Source organism: Hakea prostrata, chromosome 3 (genome assembly GCF_041222555.1).
Source record: "Hakea prostrata isolate BN-2017 chromosome 3, UWA_Hpros_2, whole genome shotgun sequence".
NCBI classification, from domain to species: Eukaryota; Viridiplantae; Streptophyta; class Magnoliopsida; order Proteales; family Proteaceae; genus Hakea; species Hakea prostrata.
The window spans coordinates 59,678,514-59,699,782 of NC_142602.1; positions in this window are offsets into that span (position 1 = coordinate 59,678,514).

Sequence of the window (21,269 nt, forward strand, 5' to 3'; positions counted from 1 at the left end):
GATATAACATTGTACTCCTCTGGGGCGTCTCAGTTACTCTCCCTCACGGCTCTTAAGCACATCTTTTGGGCTTTCCACGGTAATTGGGTCAATGCATCCCTTCGACATCCCATGGCTGGGGTTTAGGTCACCACTCTCTCACTCCACCATTTGTCTGAGTATTGGTGTGTGTCAAGGTTAAATCTAGCCCAATGCAAGTCATTTCCTAAGTCATATCAATTGCAGAGTCGGATACCTCCCTTTCATGCATTAGATAGATTGTTCCGATCTCATTACCTCCCTTCCATGGCTAGGTAGTCCACCCCAATATCTCCCTCCCTAGAGTCATCGTATCCTATGGCACTCAACCAGTTAGACTACGGACTCTTAATCCTATTGGTCATCCACATATAATAAACAGGAAGCTCTAATGTCCTCTCACGGGTTACCTATTGGTCTTGAGCGCTTATGAGTCCAAGTTTATTATGTGTGACCCTACCAATGAATGGCCCCCAACAATGTGATTATGTCCTCTCATGGATCAGATACCGGTCATGAGCGCCCATAATCACCATTGCTGCCATGAGTCACTCGGCATCAATACCCTCGCCGATGGGGTGACATATGATGGGGTTCTTAGCCAAACACATCTAAACAATACCTAAGTATGTAATCCAATAATCATGGAAAGCGTCAAGGGCCAACATAGAAAAGCATCCTATACCACCTCCACTGATGTCCAAGACAGAAATGCCAAGAGGGCATTCCCTATTCCATAATTATAACTTAAGCAAACACATCACAATATGATTGCATAAAGTATCATATCAAGATCCAATCACAATAGCATCATTCACAATCATTCAAGTATGAAAGTTAACATTATGAAACACATTCTAAAATTACATAAGTATAACAAATATGAATAAGTCCTATAACAATTGTGAGTGAACGTACTCACCTTATGTTCGATTCGTAATCTCAGAAGTAAGAGGTTAGAGGGTAAGTCCAAAATCGTCAAAGAAAGCCTAAACAAACAAGTATTGAACAAGGAACAAACCCTAATGCTCGGAGATGAAATGGAGACAAAACAAAGAAGTTGTTGTCATCGACACCTCTTTGGTCGCTTAGGCGACCAAGCCTGCTGTGTACGGACAATAAACTCCAGTTTTGATCAAAAACTCCTCGTTTGGGTACCAATCACTTCAAAATTAATAAGAAAATTCTAAAATAGTATATGGAGACTATCTATCATGATCTAAGCATCTAACATGGTCATCGGATAGAAGATCTAACAATTCACATAACAGGCCTAATTCGCGGATTCTCACGGATAGACTAGAGTCAATGGGAATCCACTCTAGGGATAAGATAATAATAGATCATGATTAAAGAATATCCTAGGAATAGACCTAGCATAGATTAGAAGTCCAATCATTCAAGTAAAGAAAAGTCATGAAGATCATGCTAGGTTAAACACTGAAATCATACCATGTTGTTCACGGAAGGAATAGAGTGATTGGGGATTCACTCTAAGACTATGGGGATGAAGAAGTAGTTCACTACAGTAGCATGAGACCTTCCTCACAACCACAACAATGGGTTGGAACAGTAGAGACAATAGAGGCGAATACTAACCTTGTAGAACAAGATTCGATGGAGGAATCTCTCACGGATGCTTGGGGATGTTCCTTGGCCTTGAAGAGGAAGCTCTAGGGTTCTTCTCACGTTCTCCAATAGCTTAGAGGCAAAGTGGTATGAATTAGATCGAAGTTTGTATATATAGGGATCTGAAAACCTAAATTTCGAAAAATACCCAATTGTGTCCTGAAGGAAGCCTTGGTTGCTTGGGGCGACCAAGCAATGCCAGATGGTCAAAAATAGGCTTTTGGTCTTCGAAAGCCTAAAGCTTCACTTGGGTCCTTCACCAACTAAGAAAGGGTCTTACCTGACTTTATAGGGCCTTCCAAAGATGTCAACAATGCGCTCAAAGTCCATCTCCCAAGTCCATCATCATTCAACTTACATCTCCTTTTAAAGTCAGTCAAGGTTTCCACACTAGGATCTTCATCATCAACCTCCATTGGTTCTAGGTCAAATCCAATGGGTTCCAAAGGGATGGCCCACAACAGTCTTCTACCTTGACTTCGGGATCTTCGGACCTACAACATAGATTTTCGGGTTAGGGACTATGTGGGAGTTCACACTGTGAATTAAAGCATATTACCAAAGTTAGAGACCTGCATAACATATATGAATTGGATGGCATGTAAGATAATATCTTTTTTTTAGGTCAAGGTAGGACAATATCATGTGCATTTGAATGTGTTTGTTTTCTCCTGACAAGTTCACTAGAACTCATCCCTTCAAGGACTCTCCTATTAGATGCTACAATAGAACTTGAGATCTTACCAGTGGGAGAAGCCGTGTAGGCAGAGGAGTCCAATGTTGCATATTCAAAGCTGTTCATGCCTTTACATGATGCTATATGTTGTTGCTACTCTTGCTCTTATGGATCTCACATCCCCTAAAGGCGAGCATTGCAGAAGGTGGACTCGCCTAGAGAAAAATATTGAGGAATGTTGATATATATGATATTTGGATAATTGTAAACTTAACCAATATATTATTTCATCAGTATTTAGTAAACTAGTCAATGTGAACTTTAAACTACTTCTGACTTGGATATCTTGATTGTGCATTGATTTTGGTACTGTATCTAGCTGATGTAAAGGGGGCCTGTGTAAGAATCCCGTGTCAGCAAACTAATATGGATAGCCCCTGGCTCGGGATGTGATAGATGATATCAAAGCCTTGAGATTCTACCTTAATTGATAAACATTCATGGTATCCATGTTGGAGGTGATACAATAGCAAGGACACATATATGAAAATCGAAATAATAAAGCAAACATGAAACATAATTCACTCATACAAAAAGGAAAAGCAATAAAGAAACATCCGCCAACAAAGGTCCCCATCATCATAAATAAACAAAAAGGGGAACACCATAATAGATGCCATAACTAGTAATCCAACAAAAGCTGGAAATAGATGACGAAATATATATACACCTCACCACTCTAGGTTAACATGATAAGTACAATAAGTCCACTACAAATAAAAGGAGGCAGGGGTGTAAGAACTACAATTGAGATTAAATAGTACCATAACTATAATTAAGGGGATGGGAATGAAGGTCCTGATGTTGGTTGCAGGAAATGCTAGTCCCAATGCTGGTGGTACTCCTCCATCCTACTGAGGCTATCACATCCCTCCAGCTAGTACCCTATCTGGAATACCTAGAGGTGTGATCCACAATCCTGAAGATCAAGTTTAGGAACGATCATATCCAGTTAGCACAATAACATAACAAAAGCAAGAACAAATCATTGAATTTAAGTAATTTAATAATAAAAATCAAGAAAGGATCTCAAAAGGATTACAAAAGAATATCAGAGTGCGGATAACAAGATACCAATCAAAAGATAATTGTAGAGTATAGCGGAAATATACCCCACAACGAATGCAGAAGGTAAATCGAAAATCAAAAGCAAGTCTAAAGCTATTACAATTAAAAATAAAGGTCTAGAGAAATAAGAGAAAACTAATCAATATCTTCCATCAGATCTTCTTCTTCTTTAGTCTTCATCTTCTTCACCTTAGGATTGTGCTCTTATAACTATAGACAAACTTTTAGCTCACGATCCCATCAGCGAATAAGATGATGCCGGCCTGTCAGTGTAGTCCAATCCTATGTGCTGGTCACACCATTGGTCATGATCTTCTCCATTGATTTTCGAAGGTGTAACATGTACGGAAGGGTCCTTCGTAACGAAGCACAAGTTTCCTTCCATTCCTAAAAAAGCATCTAAAAACATGTCCCCGAAGGGTAAGCCAAAAAAGAACTTAGCAAGTATGTCCACACAATAAACATTTACATACAATCCAAAGCAAACATATATGGAATGATATAAGACAATGAATACAACTATGCTTATAACTCTACATATGCTGGTCTCTATTGGCAAACATGCTTTAAGTCACAACACCATACTCCTCTAGGTAGTTCACAAATCATTCTCCCTCAACCATCTCGGTATCTTTGGTTCTCCGGTGGTAATTGGGTCCTGCATCCCTCTCGGACATTCCATGGCTGAGGTTTAGGTCACTACTCTCTCACATCACCATTGGTCTGAGTATTGGCGCATGTCAGGGTTAATCTTAGCCCAATGCAAGTCACCTACTTAGTTATATCAACTTAAGGTTACATGCTTCCATTCCTCGCCTCTCGCGATCCTTTCCGGTATCTTTCCCACTAGAGTCATCGTATCCTATGGCTACAACCAACTCCAACTACGGACCCATTAACCCTATTGGTCATCCACAAATAGTAAATGGGAAGCTCTAATGTCCTCTCATAGGTTGGTTACCGGTCTTGAGAGCCCATGAGCCCAAGTCTACTATTGCAACCCTACCAATGAATGGCCTCCACAATGTGATTCATGTCCTCTCACAAGTTGGTTACAAGTCTTGAGCACCCACAAACCCCTATTGCTGCCACGGGTCACTCGGTATCAATTCCCTTCCGAATCGGGTCTAAAATAGTGGGGTATTCCTAGCCAAACACATAAGATATACCCTAGGTATGTCAACCAGTAATCAGGGAAAGTGCCAAGGGGCACCATAGGAATGCGTCCCATACCACCTCCACTGGTATCTAATGACAAAAACGCCAAAAGGGCATTCCCCATTCCCCAATCACAACCTAGGCATTCACATCACACCATGCTTTCATATATATCACAATCAAATCTGTCACATCCACCCAGCCGGTACCCTATCTGGAATACCCAAGTGTGTGATCCACAGCCTCGAAGATCAAGTTTAGGAACGATCATATCCACTTAGCACAATAACATAATCAAAAGCAAGAATAAATCATTGTATTCAAGTAATTTAATCATAAAAATCAAGAAAGGATCTCAGAAGGATCACAAAAGAACATCAGAGTATGGAAAATGATACCAATCAAGTGTAGAGTGAGGCGGAAAATCACACCACAGTAGCAGCGGAAAAGTAGATCAAAAGCAAAAGAAAAGTTACAAACGGTTCCAAGATGAAAGGGAAAACAAACAACTAAGGTCTCAACGAATCTATAAAAGATTAAAAAGAGAATGAGACGATGTCCCATCACTGGCACACAAGTGTAAGAGTCGAACTACTCCTGATAAGCATCAGTCTCGGTACTAGTACCTTGAGTACCATATGAATCATCAACTTGGTCTTCATAGTACTGACCATCATAGTCAATAGTAGTAGTATTTGCAGGAAAGTTTAACAAAAGATGTTGTAAGAAGGAGTGAGTTCAAAAGAACTCAGCAAGGCAGTTTAATCCACAATAACATAATAACACATAATAATAAATCATAAAGAATGCAATATGATATGAAACAAACAATGCAAATATGCTTCTAACTCTATGTATGTTGGTCTCTATTGGCAGACATGCTTTAAATCATAGCACCATACTTCTTTGGGTGGATCTCAAATCACTCCCCCTTAACCATCTTGTTATCTTGGGTCTACTGGTGGTAGTTGGGTCCTGCATCCCTCGGGACATTCCATGGTTGGGGTTTAGGTCACCGCTCTCTCACACCACCATTGATCTAAGTATTGGCGCATGTCAGGGTAAAGCCTAGCCAAATGCAAGTCTTCTACTTAGTTATATCAACTTAGCTCCAGATACTTCCATTCCTTGCCCCAGGTGATCCTTTCCGGTATCCTTCACCCTAGAGTCAGCGTATCCTATGGCTACAACCAACTCGGACTACAGACTCATCAACCCTATTGGTCAGTTACATCAAGTCAACAGGAAGTTCCGTGCTCATCTCACGGGTTGGTTACCGATCTTGAGTTCTAGGGCCCATGTTCCACTTCTACAACCGTACCAATGAATGGCCCCCACAATGTGATCCATGTCCTCTCACGGATAAAATTCACCGGTCTTGAGTGCCCAAAAATCCCCATTGCTACCATGGGTTGTTCGGTCTCAATTTCCTTCCGATTGGGTCTAATATAACAAGGACATCCTAGCCAAACACTTCTAGACGTGCCCTAGGTATGTCAACTAGTAATCAGGGAAAGTGTCAAGGGGCACCATTGGAAAATGTCCCATACCACCTCCACTGGTGTCCAAAGACAAATTCCAAAAGGGAATACCCTAATCCCCAATCACATTCCCAATCAGTCATTCACAATCACAACTGATAATACAAACATAAGTAAGTAATCATTCATACAAGATTGAAATAATAATTGAATCATATACACAAGTACTATTGTAGTTGAAGAAACTACAGCAGCAATACAATTATAAGAAGATTAATACAATAGTAGTAGGATAATGTAATCCAATCCAATTATAAGTACACATGCATATTAGGTCATTAGGGATCAACCATCCTTTCCTTAAGTAACTTCATAGAATTCCGTAGAATAATGAGAAAGAGGTCCAAGACTAGCAAATAAACCCTAAACATGCATATAACAATAATTAGGAATAAGTCATAGAAGATTCAAAGTCAAATGGATCAAATCGGATGAAGAAACAAGCTGCTATTACGGTTGGCAACTTGTGTGGTCGATTGGGTCAGTAAACCAACCAATAGACCAATGGGGTATAAAACCCTAATTTGGTCATAACTTCTTCGTTTGAAGCCCGATTGTACTGAAATTCAATAGGGAGCTTCCTAGAACATATTAAGACTATCTAAGAAGGTCAAAGCATCAAATCATGGTCAAAAGATAGGATCTGATTGAGCCATAACATTAGGGTTTCATCATATATAGTCCATGGCTCTCACGGAAAGGCTAGTGAGAATAAAGATTCGCCCTAGGGGAAAAAAGAGTGGAAATACATAATCAAAAAAGGTGTTGGGGAGGACCCAATGAATTAAAAGTGGATTTGGGTTCCCCAATTTGGATACCTCTCATGAGGGTTACCCAAAATCATCTTTCAAAATAACCCAAGGTAGGTTCACAAGGGATAAGGAAACATAGAATTAGTATCTCAAAATCAAGAATAGCATTGGGGAGGATCCATCAAATTAACATAAACATTAGTTTTAACCAATTTGGTTACCCCCTCATGAGGGTTACCCAAGGGTTTCCTCCCAAAATCACCCTACTTTTGGTTTCTCATGGTAAAAGGAAAATTAAGGATCAACCCCTTAATCATGAGGATAGAAGGAAATATTGTAACACTGGTGTGAGACCTTTCCCACAATCACCAACTTGGTAGGAAAAACAATAATGAGGAAGTAATCAAGAACTCAGGTAAAATCAAGAAACAAGAACATCACCATATGGTTTCAAGAATATAGAGTGAATGGGGGATTCACTCTAAGAAAGAAAGAATAGTATTTTAAAATCAAGAAAGGTATTGGGTAGGATCTAACAATGAGAGAAAACAAAGTTTCACATAAAGTCAAAGGAAACAATATCTAATCATACAATTAGGGTTTTACCAACTAGAATCCGTGCATCCCAAAAGGAGGCTAGGGAGAATAAAGATTCACCCTAGGCAAAGAGAAGCAAAGAATTTAAAATCAAGTAAGGTGTTGGGAAGGATCCAATGAAATAAAAGAGGATTAGGGTTCCCCAATTTGGATATCCTTTCATGAGGGTTACCCAAGGGTTTCCTCCCAAAATCGCCCTACTTTTGGTTTCCCATAGTAAAAAGGAAAATTAGGGATCAACTCCTCAATCATGGGGATAGAAGGAAAGATTGTAATGCTGGTGTGAGACCTTTCCCACAATTACCAAGATCAGTAGAACAATAATGAGGGAGTGATAAAGATCTTAGTTAAAGTCAAACTCAAGAATCATTGCCATATGGCTTCAAGATCATAGAGTGAATTGGGGGAGTCACTCTAGGGCTAAGAGAATTAGAGAAGAGGCCATTATGGTAGTGTAATACCTTTCTTATAATCAATGATCGGAAGAATAGAAGAAAGAATAAATCAAAGAAGAAACGAATCGATTACTAACCTTTTAGAAGAACAACCGATGAAGAAACTCGAAAGGATGCTTGAGGATCTTCCATGGCTTTGGAGGAGAGGTTCTAGGGTTCTTACCATGTTCTTCAGAGGTGTAGAACTGATTTTGAGTGAAAAACACGGAGTTCCCCCCTTTAAATAGCATAAAAAGTCCTAAAATTTCCAGGATTTCCAATTTTGACCTTAATGACCCTGTTGGTTGATTGGTTGGTCAACTAGTCAGTCGACCAACCATGTCAAGCAACTCCGAATAGGGATTTAAGGGTCCAAACCTCAATAACTTTGGATGGGCTTCTTTCAACACATCAAACTACTTGCCTAGCATTGAGGGATGCCTTCAAACCATGTCCCAATAGGCTCTAGGTCCAACAACCAGGCTCTCCTTCATCAATGAGCAGTTCAACTCCAAATCAAGTAAGGTTTCCATAAGGGAACACCATCATTTATATCCATGGGTTTTGGGTCAAACACCATGTCTTCTACTGAGATGGCCCACAAAGTCTTCTTCCTTCACTTCGGGTCTTTGGATCTACACTAAGGGAGAGGTCTGACTTGACTTCCTAGGACCTTCCAAGGATAACAACACTGTATTCAAGGTCCAACTTCAAAGTCAAACATCAAACAAGCCCTTCTTCATCTAAAACAAATAGGGTGTCTAGGTTAGGGTTGGTCTGGATTTTGCAAAATCCAAATCACATTCACATCATTCATAATTGAATCCGGTATGTAAATCACAATATGAATAACCTATTGTAATTACAGAAGTAATATAATGTAAAGAAGTAAAACAATAGTAGCTAATTCATGCATTCAAGTCTTAGCATAACAAAGCATGTAAATATACATATTGTGAGTGAGCGTACTCACCTTGAATTCCGAATCTATAACCTTCAAGTGAGAGATTAGAGAACAAATCCAAAATCACCTAAACAAGCTTAAACAAACATGTATAGATCATAAGAAACAAATCCAAAAGATCAGAGTCAAAATAGGGAAAATTGATGTCACTTTGTGGGTCTGTCACTGGGTCTGTCAGGTGACCGACCAGGTGAACGACCCACGGTGTTTTGTACGGATAGAAAACCCTAAATTGGTCAGAACTCCTTCGTTTGAAGTCTGATTACTCCGAAATTCGAAGGTGATTTGCATAAAAACATACTAAGACTATCTATGAAGGTCTAAGCATCAAACATGGTCAATGGGAAGAATTCTAATAGAACCATAAAATGGAGACTAGAGAGATAGGGGTTTCACTCTAGGAAAGAAAGAACAATATTTTAAAATCAAGAATTGGCATTGGGAAGGGTCTAACATTAAAAAGAAATCAAGGTCTTCGAATGGATACCCATTCTTGAAGGTTACCTTAGAATTGCCCCTCAAAATCAATCCACAGTAGATTCACAAAGTGATAGAGGGAAAAGGGATTCACCAAAAAATTATGGGGATAGAATGAAAGGTCATAACAATGGCATGAGACCTTCCTCACAATCACAGAGGTAGATAGAAAACAAAGAGAGAGTAACTCATGGTCTCATGCAAGATCAAAATATAGAAAACTCACTATATGGCTTCAAGGAAACATAGAGTGAATGGGGATTCACTCTAAGACTATGAGGATTAGAGACTAGGCCATACAGTAGTGTAATACTTTCCTCATAATAAAATAATTAGAAGCAATAGTAAAGAGAATAGATCTAGAGAGAAACAGATCGATTACTAACCTTGTAGAAGAACATTCGATGGAGAAACTCTAATGGATGCATGGGGATCTTCCTTGGCTTCGAAGAGGAGGTTCTAAGCTTCTTCCCACATTCTCCAGAGGCTTACGTACATAATGGGGTTGAAATCTACGAAGTTCTAATATATAGAGCATCAAAAAACCTAAAAAACAAAGTTTTACAAAACTGCCCCTGACCTTGTGGGTCTCTCGCTGGGTTTGTCAGATCTGATTGACCCAATGATCAACCGAGGCAAACAACAAGCCAAAAAACAGGGATTTCTAGCTCCAACCCTCTAAATTTTCAATGGGGCTTCTCCCAACTCAACAAGTGACTTACCTAACATTGAGGGACCTTCCAAAACATGTCTAACTACGCCTCAAGTCCATCAACTAAAATCTTCAAAATCAAGACGCAGTTTCTTTTCCAATTAGATAAGGTTTCCAAATAGGGAACTCCATCACCAATCTCCATGGGTTTTGATTCAAACACCTTGTCTTCCACTGAGATGGCTCACAATGTCTTCTTCCTTCACTTTGGGTCTTTGGATCTACACTAAAAGAGATGTCTGACCTAACTTTCGAGGACCTTCCAAAGATATCAACATTGTACTCAAGGTCCAAATTTAAGGTCAAACATCAATAAAATCACTTCTTCATCCAAAACAAATAGGGTTCCCAGGTTAGGATTAGGTGGGATTTCACAGGGGCGTTCTTCTAATGGTTGAGGGCTTGCGAGAGGCAATCGAGCAAAGTATCACTTCCCCCAAAGTAGGACTGCTGTGAGGAGGTGATGGAGCAAAGCTAGGTGCATTGCAAGAAGTGCTACCAACATCAAAGGTAGAACAAGGAAAATCTGAAGAAGCAGCTTATGAATTGCCTACAAATGCTCACTGGACTGTTATTAAGTGCATTCTTAGCTATATACATCTATTCATGGGTTATTTTTCGAGCCTCAATAGAATTTTTTATTGAATAACTTTTCTGACACTAATTGGGTTGGTTGTTCTGATGATCGTAATTCCATTATTGATTTTTCCTATGCATTTGGGGGTTCATTAGTTTCTTGGAGTTCTCAAAAACAAGAACTATTTCTCGTTCCTCTGCCGAGGCAAAGTATCTGGCAATCACTACCACTGCTACAGTGTTGGTTGGCTTTGTTCTCTTCTTTTGGAACTTGGTGCATATTTGCCTACTATTCCTGTAATCTTGGAGCCACTTATATGACTGTCAATCTAGTCTTTTACTCCCAAACGAGACATAGAGAGGTTGATATCCACTTTGTCTGCGATCTACTCGACAAATGATTGGTTGGGACACGTGGCTCCAAGTTCAAGAATTCTCTTCACTTGTGGTGGCATGTTAAGGAGAAACTATTGCCAGTTGGATTATAGGAAACCGGTTAAAAGCTAGTTGTATAATCTAGAAACTTGTATTGAGTAGTATTTATATACATTGATATCATTGAGTTTAATGAAAATACTTTTCTTTTAAATTTTATTATAGGTTTATGAATATAATCTGCTAAAAAATAGTCCCCATGGTTTCCCAAAACTAATAGCCAAGGTTCATGCATAGACTATTAGCAGTAGATTTGCAGCAGCCCTGCCGCCGGAGAGTTGGTTTCCAATTTGATCAATTGTTCATAGGAAAAGCTACAATTATATAAATCAGCTCGTCTCAAGAGTTGCATCATAAATAAATAGAAAGGTTAGAAAAAGTTTCTCCTTCATCAAGATGAGGCAATCATGTCCACGGCAGTCCTATACTTTTATTTCAAATATAATAAACCGGCACCCAAAAATCATACCAAATAAGCATTATAAAACACTAAAAGTCAAATTGGAAGGCTTTGAAAATTGTTTATGCAAAAAACGGCACCCTACACATTTGGAACCTTGTTTGTGTCATTGTCCGAAGGATGTGTTACTTGATAACGGGTCTGGAGAATAAGAATAGTTTTGGTGTTCTTTTGTTTCCAGAAAACAGAACAACAGGTAAAGGTATTTGTTAGATCAGTTTGTTCTTTTGTTTTTAAAGAACAAATAGTGAGAAAAGTTATCTGAAGAACGACTTTTACAGAATATGTAAAACCACCCCTACCTCCCGCGATTGTTCGAGTTGGGATACTTTATTCCTATTCTCTCATTACATCCCTCTACCACATGTTTAGGAGGCGTTAAAGGAAAGCATATATCCGAACTTCCTTTGCTCTCCTACTCCATGCCTTTAGTTCAAAAATTAAATTTTATATACTATGAGCTCAACTGAAAAATACTTCTAGAATAAGTTTATTATACATCCATTTTCAAAGAAAGAAGAATCTTTCAATATAAAAATAGATAAAAATAATTTTACATGCACTAATCTCCGAGAATTGAAAACATAACCAAACATGAAGGGCAGTTAAAGCTTCTACGCACAGGAGGATTAGGGAACGGAAACATCGTTAATGCACTTTTGATTGGATTAAAGGAAGGGATACATCATGCATTGCACCAGAATATTAAAATACAAGATATCTGGTGCAACAACAAAAAAGTTCGTGATTTACTCATGCCAATTAATCACATCAAGTGGCCAATATCTCAAGTCCCAATTTTGCTAAACATACTAACTAACATTAAGGATGCAAACCTTCATGATTTTTCTGACACCATACTCCACCAGTGACTTTTGTATTTGACATTTAAGTCCTCTTTAGACTTTACAAGGTCAAACATTATAGACCCTACTACATTATGTATTTGCTATCTTAATTAATATCAAGCTTTGTTTTACTATTAAAAAAAAAAAAACCAAACAATTAACTAAAAAGAACTCATTACCTACCCTATTGGTCCCCAAATTCTATCCTTGCTTGAGGCGGCTAAGATTCCACAAGAAATGACATCTGATTTGTTGATCTATCCATTCTTGGGAGTAGTTAAGGCTTGAGAGACGTTACGTACCCGTAACAATTAATTGCTTTGTAGTCTTAGGTCTGAGAAATTTTAATACTTCCAAATAAAAGAAGATAGTGTGTGGGTGAAGAATCGTCACCAACTCCCTCATGTGCAATTCAGTGAGTGCTCTGAAAGTGGACGCGAAGCCAAAATTATGCAGTTGAAGTTTAATTGTCACACAAAGTCATCGGTCAAACTCGATTTTAATGCTTTCAACGTGGAATAAATTATAGCATTGTTTGTTGGGTCGTGAAGAGTTGGGATTCTTTATAGGACAGGTAGAGAATTGACAGTGTGTTATTCTCATATCTTTTCATGTCTTCGTTGGCGACTCATTGTTATTGTATCCAAGGATATCATCTAATGATCATATAATAGTTGCTAAACTTTTAGTCATTGATTGATATGACTGTTAATCTTTGGATGTGGTGGTGGTTGGAATGCTTAGTAAAGGTGAAGTGCTGGTATTATGTCCTTGGGCAAAGAATATGATCATGGACGCAATGGGATTTTTTTTTTTTTAATTGAATGCAATAGTCAAAGAAGGGAAAAATGCTAATACTATAATTTGAAGGGATTGGTTTAGTTAGCAAATGAATAATGCTTCATAGTATGAAGTCAAGAGTTTGTATTTTTTTTAGGTAGGCGAAGCTCCACCATATATTTAAATTATATATAAAAATTCATACTGAGGATGTAGTCGAGGTGTGCACAAGATGGCCTAGATGAACTTCATATCCATGGGTGTTGTGTGAAATTGTAGGTCATTTCACAATTGTTTAGATTGCATCAGGTTACAATGCATAACTTCTACTTAGGGATGCAATTGGACAGCAGTGAATCAGATAGTTGCATTACCAAATCCCCATCGGATTATATTTTGAATAATTCAGATAATATATATTAATTTTGGAATGCATCAAGAGGATTTGAATAGTTGTTGTTTTAATATCGATCCTCCTATATGGATAATGTAGATTGATTACGTATTTTTGAGAACTAAGAATTTTAGCAACCCTTTCTACTCTTATCATCTTTGATTTTCTTTTTGTTTATTTTATTAGAATATCTTTAAAAAAAATTACACTATTTTAACCCATAAAATTAATAAGAAAACGAAAACATCTCCGCAAGCCACAAGGTAATTTAATCAGATAATTTATTAGAATGTAATTGAATAGGTGTTACGTCTAAGATCTGATATTGGTCCCGACCAAGCTGGATTGATTCCTGAGTGATATCCCATATGTAAAGATGGTGAAACCTACAAAAGGGGTTAGATGCGGGACAGCTAGAATGGCGGGCAACAGCCTCCGATGGCTAAGTCAGTCGGGGATCAAATTAAGGTCCCGAGCTAGTGCTGCTTAGGAACTAACCAAAAAATGTTCATGTCCCTAACCTAAGGATCAAATCCTTGTTAAATACTGTGTGGGTTACCTTAGTTAGAACCGACCAGATCCCAATGATTGTCCCGCCAGGCTGTCTTTGGAATGGACCTTCCATTTGTGTTGACATTGTCTTTTTTGTCTACATGAATGGAGTATTCCATATTAACCGCATATGACCGGGTTATGTCCCGACCATCAAGCCAGTTAATTACCCGAGTGGAATTTCTACTCGGTCGAATGTGTGTCTCCCGTATCACTAGCCCCCTAGCCTGTGCAATGGTTGACATCATCGGACAAGGTAGAATCTGCCGGGAAGTAGGTCGGTGTGACATGTCCCAATGTCACTTCCGATCTAATTCTTTGGATATTTGACTGTTGAGCCTCCTCAGGCGTTAGCCCCAGTCTGGCGTCACCACGTCATCTGTCAGGGTAGTTGGCCATAATGGCTCTTTCGGGAAGCTCAAACATCTTGCGATCTTGTTGTTCCTCAGCCATCTGATTGAGATCTCTTTCGGAGGTATAAATGCCCTCAGCCGTCTGATTGAGATCTCTTTCGGAGGTATAATTGCCCCCTTCCATTTTAGTTTGCGACCACATCACTTTCATTGCTCTCGACCAAGCTCTTGATCAATCTCTACTTTCAATTGTCTTTTTAATTCTCTCGATTAGTAAGTTCATTCTCAATTATGCTCCTGAAAGGTGGTTTTAGATCTAGTTTGCCTAAGATCCCTGTGCCTAAGGTCCCAGGGAAGAAAGTTCGTCCTGCCCAGGAGGGCTATGCTAGCGAGGGTGATAGTGACCAAACGGGAGCTCAACCTTACAGTGGATCCTTTAAGAGATCTGCATGAGCAATCCTCGGAGGATGTGTCTGACAGGTTCCCCGGTCACAGCCCCATTGATGATGACCCGAGGGATTTTGAGGAGGTTATCGGGATGGTGCTTTTCTTTACCTCATCAGCCAATGAGGTGGATCCGTCCTCTATTCCGAACGAAGAGGATCCTAGTGTAGTTGTGAAATCCAGCCAAAACCTAGCTACGACACCCTATCTGTTTTGGGTGAAGAAAGGTTAGTTCAATGTTACACCTTGAAGTTAGACCTTGATTTCAATGTTCTATCTCCTTCTTCTCTCTTTTCTTCTTCTTATTGTTCTATCTTGATGTTTTGATTGTGGAGAAGGTGTTACACTACTATAACTACCTATTTTCTAATCTCCTTATGTCTCAGAGTGAACCCCCAGTCACTCTATGCATTCCTCGAAACCACATGGTGAATCTCCTCAATTCTTCACTGATTTTGATTGAATTTTGGACAGCATGACCATTCTACTGTAGCTTCTTTTCTAATTAATGTTTAACATGTTTGATCTTAGCCTTTACTGCTGTTCTAATGTATTTCATCTATTCGAATCAATTCCCCTTTCTTTCTAGCCATTTTAGCCTTCTATGTTGACCATTGATATAATCATTCTAGTAAGTTTCTATTTTTGATTCCTCTTATGAAACCCAGCCCTAACCCTGACCTGGAAACCCTGTTATTTGTAGGTCCAGCAACCTGAAGTAAGGCAAGAAGTCATCTTTGGGCCATTTCTGTAGAAGACTTGATGGCTGGATTGGAATCCTTGAGTGTGGATGTCAGTGTTCCATTTATGGAAACTGCACCCTGATGAAGATCGGATTAGTTGATAGACTTGGAGTGCTCTCTGTATTAGTTCGAAGGCATTTCTACCTACTAGGTATGTCACTTTAGGTGTGTGCAAAAACCCTTGATGTTTGGACTTGATCTGAGCCTTCAATTCCCTATGTTGAAGTTGCTGTCTTGATTGGTCGACTCATTGGTCGACTGGACCAGTCGACCAATCAATCGACCAATTGATTCTGTTTTTGAAAATTAGGTTGTGGCTACTCTATTAAAGTTTAGTCTCGGTAATACTCCGCCTCATCTGCCTCCTAAGCCTCTGGAACGAGTTAGAACCCCTTTCTAATCAATTCCCTTGCATCTTTGGTTGATATCTCGCAAGAATTCAAGTGATCTTCATCCTCCTACATCAAAGGTATGTTTATGATCTCTTTCCTCTCTATCTCTGATTTTCTTTTCTTTATTCTGTTCTTGGTTGAGATCAGGAAGAAGATGCTGCACCCTTGCAACCATCTATTCCATGATCTCATCATGTTCTTTGAGATCTATGATCATCATCATGATCTTAACCCTAGCCAGTTGAATCCTGGAAACCCTAATCCTTGAAACCCTAACCTTGTGTGGTCATCAAGGGAACCTTTGGTAATCTCCCATGTGAGGGAAACCTCATGGGTAATGTTGAGGTTGACCTAAATTTAATATTCTTTAATTCTTCTTGTTGTAATTGACCAATCATTAATTCCCTCCCTCCTGTGATCTCAACCTTTTTCATGGGAGCCAAAAAGGGTGAAACCCTAATTTCTTGGATATATGTTTTGACCCTGTTAACAGCCAATCAATGTGTTTTCTTTACTAGAATCATAACCTATTATCCTCTAGTTCATTATCCTTGATCCATACTATATTCCCTTCATGATTTATGATTTAACCTAATTAGGTTAACCTTCTGGTTCCTAAGTTGTAACCTGGAAACTTTAATTGATTAATGGTTTGATGTCATCTATAGACTTGGATGCTTCCATTGAAGTTTCCCCCTTATTTTGTATCCTTATGAACCACCAAATTCGGATTCATATTCTAAAATTTCTGATTCTTGAAGGCTACTGTCTCTGTTGGTCGACTCATTGGTCAATGGGGCCAGTAGACCAATCAGTCGACCAATGGGTACAGCAACCCCATTCTTGGTTTGTTTTGATTGATTTAAGATCTTTCCTAACATATTGTATACACTTGTTTAGGACTCTTTTCTCAGGTTTAGTCAAGGTCTTACTTGATTCTCTAAGTTCCTTTACGAGTTAGAAGGTAAGGATTGTTATCTCCTTAACTACATAGATCACATACTCTTTGGTTTCTATCTTTATGAAACTATGAGTTTAATTACTGTTTGTATACTTTTACTTCTGATTTACTACTGTGAGAACAATAGCACTTGTTTAGGTAATCTTTTTCATTATTCATACTTATATGAATTGGTTATTATCATGTTGTTAATGATTAGATCATGACTTTATACTCTCTTTTGTATATGATGAACTGTTGACTGTGCATGTCATGACTGATCTGGGATTGTATCTGATTAGGTATGATTTGGGATTGAGAGGTGTCCTTTTGACACTTCTGTCCTTGGACATTATCGGAAATAGTATGGGATGTTTCCAGGGTTGTCCATCGACGCTTTCCCAAATTATTGATTGTCATACCTAGGGCTGTCTAGCAGTGTTTGGCTAGGATGTCCCCGTTATATCAGACCCAAATCGGAAGGGTATTGAGACCGAATGACCCGTGGCAGCAATGGGGATTCACAAGCGCTTAAGATCGGTAACCAACCAGTGAGAGGACGGGAATCACATTGTGGGGGCCATTTATTGGAGGGTTGCATATGGCTAGACTTGGGCTCATGGGCGCTCAAGACCGGTGAAATGATCCGTGAGGGGACATGAGAGCTTCCCGTTTACCATATGTGGATAACCAGTAGGGTTAATGAGTCCGTAGTCCGGGACTATTAGGACTCTAGTGGAAAGGATACCGTAAAGGATCGCCCAGGGCGAAGAATGGAGGTATCTAGACCTGAGTTGATGTAACTGAGTAGATGACTTGCATTGGGCTAGGCTTTACCCTGACATGCGTTGATACTTATGCCAAATGGTTGTGAGAAAGAGTGTTGACTTAACCCCCTACCATGGTTTGTCCTGAGGGATGCCGGACCCACTACCAACAGGAGCAGTATGTGACCTAACTAAAGAAGTACGGTGCTATGACTTAAAGCATGTCTGCCATAAAGACCAGAATACATAGAGTTTAGATGCATACATACATTATTTGTTTCATATTTCATTGCATCTTTTTATGGTTTGCTTTCATGTTATTTATGTTGTTATGGATTAACTACCTTACTGAGTTTCTTCAAAACTCATTCCTTTTTGTACATTGTTTTGTTAGACTATTCTACAGGTACTGATTACTATGACGAACAGTATGATGAAGCGTACTACACTCAAGGTGTTGGCGACAATCAAGATTACTCTGATGATACCTCAGTTGATCAAGTTGCGTACTACGATTAAAGACAACGTGGAGGTGGAACGTCTCAAATGGATTGATGAAGTCCACTATTTTGAAGACGTCATCTATAGAATAGAAAACTCTTATGTTTAGTTATCTTTCTTAGTTCCTTTGATTTAGTTGTTATTTCTTTTAGACTTACATATTGCATTCCGTTGTATTTTGTGGAGTGAGTTTCCGCCTCTCTCTACTTCTTTTGATATCTTTGGATATCTGGTATCATTTTCCGCACTCTGATTATATTCTTGTTTTGAACCTTATTTATAATATTAAACCTTGATTATTTCCTGTTTATGATTATGTTATTGTATATGTGGGAGGATGATTTCCTCGATACTTGATCTTCGGGGCTGTGGATCACACTCTCGGGTATGCCAGTTAGGGTACCGGCTGGGAGGATGTGACACCTCTCATTCTAGGATTAGTATTCTTTTGATTTTCTATTTAGTTATTCTTGCCTCTGATATATTCTTGATATTCCATTAGAGTGAAGCCTTGTTCTCTCTAATTCTTCCCTTGAATCCATGGTGAGTTTGCTATGAGAACCATGTTGTTTCCAATTTAGAAACTCATGTTCCCAATTTATAAAGTACTGATTTTTGGACCATGGATGATGTCAAATTCATTCTAGTTAGTCTTAGTATGTTTGTGTGAAGTTCCCTTTCGGATTTTGGATCAATCAGACTTCAAACGAAGAAGTTATGACCAAAACAGTGCATTATGTACCTTGCCGTCTCCATTGGTCGACTGATTGGTCAATTGGGGCCAGTAGACCAATCAATCAACCAATGAGATCTGTTTTTGCTAATTAGGTCGTGGCTACTCTATTTAAGTCCAGATCTCAGGATTACTTCGTCTCCTTTGCCTCCTAAGCCTCTGGAACGAGTCAGAGCTCCATTCCAATCAATTTCCTTGCATCCTTGGTTGATTTCTCGCAAGAACTCAAGTAATCTTCTTCCTCTTACATCAAAGGTATGTCTACGCACTCTTCTTCTTCTCCATCTCTGTTTTTCTTTCCTTTTTGGGCTGAGACAGTAGAGAAGATGTTGCATTCTCTGTTGCTAGCATCCCTCTACTCGTCTCTCATGATTTCCTAAGGATTAATGGCTAATGCAATGATCTTAATCATGATCATTGCAAGCTTTTGAAGGAATCATGATCCTGTCTTCGTTCATCTTTTGATTCAAATTCTGATCTTCTTAGATCTGTTTTATTGATCATATTAGTAGTCAATCGCTATGTTTTCTTTACAAGAGTTGTAACCTATCAATCTCTAGTTCTTTCTTCTTGATCATACCATGCTTTCTTCGAAAACTATGACTGATACATTTATGGTAAGTTTTGTTTCCTTATTTGTGTCTTTAGATTTTTTATCAATGATAGTGTTAGGTTTGTTCCTTAGCACTGGAATACTATCATGATGATTCCTTTCTTGTTTGGTGGCGATTCGAATCACAAAATTCGGATTTCGGACCAGAAATCCCTGCCCTGTTCGTCGACTAATTGATCGACTGGGTCAGTAGACCAATCAATAGACCAATGAGGACAGTAACCTCATATTTGGTCTGTTTTGGATGATTTGATCTCTTACCTTCTAGGTTTCTTTCCTAATATGATATATATACTTGTTTAGGACCTTCTTGCCAAGTTTGGGAAGATTCCCCTTGATCCTTGGAGATTCTCTTCAAGTTATATAAGGTAAGGTTGGTTACTTCTATAATAGCATAGATTGTGTGATTTTAGTTTCTATATTAGAATCTTTCGGATTTGTTACCATAATTAGATTCTTTTATGAATATATTACTGTTGTACTTACTTCAATTACAGTAGTATTATTTACTTGCTTTCTTTAGTTTATGAATGTCTTTATTTGTCAACTGTATATGACATGGATGTCACATCCTCCCAGCCGGTACCCTAACTGGCATACCCGAGAGTGTGATCCACAGCCCAAAAGATCAAGTTTAGGAACGATCATATCCATTTCGCACAATAACATAATCAAAAGCAAGAACAAATCATAATGTTCAAGTAATTTATAATAAAAGTCAAGAAAGGATCTCAGAAGGATCACTACAGAATATCAGAGTGCGGAATAACAAGATACCAAATCAAAAGACAACTGTAGAGTATAGCGAAAATATACCCTACAAACACATGTGGAAGGTAGATCGAAATCTAAATAAAGCTCTAAGCTAATACAAGTAAAGTAAAAGCTAAGTCTAGAAGAAACAAAAGAAATCTAATCCACATCTTCAGTCAGCTCTTCTTGCTCTTCAGTCTTCATCTTCTGCACCTTGTGCTTCCTCATACATACCGTCAAAGAAATCCAAACCTGTAGAGAAGTCTAACAACAGATTGTACAAAAAAAAGGAACTCAGTAAGGCAAGTTAATCCATAACAACATAAATAACATGGAAGCAAACCATAAAGGATGCAATGCAATATGAAACAAGTAATGTATGTATGCATCTAAACTCTATGTATGCTGGTCTCTATGGTAGACATGCTTTAAGTCATAGCACCGTACTTCTTTGGGAAGGTCCGCTCACACCCTCAACCATTTAAGATATCTTGGGTTCCCTCAACCATTGAAGATATCTTGGGCAGCCGGTTGGTAATGGGTCCTGCATCCCTCAGGACAAACCATGGCAGGGGGTTAAGTCAACACACTCTCTCACAACCATTTGGCATAAGTACCGGCGCATGTCAGGGAAAAGCCTAGCCCAATGCAAGTCATCTATTCAGTTACATCAACTCAGGTCCAGATACTTCCATTCCTCGCCCCGGGCGATCCTTTCCGGTATCCTTTCCACTAGAGTCCTAATAGTCCCGGACTACGGAATCATCAACCCTATTAGTTATCCACATATGGTAAACGGGAAGCTCTCATGTCCCCTCACGGATCATTTCACTGGTCTTGAGAGCCCATGAGCCCAAGTCTAGCCATATGCAACCCTCCAATAAATGGCCCCCACAATG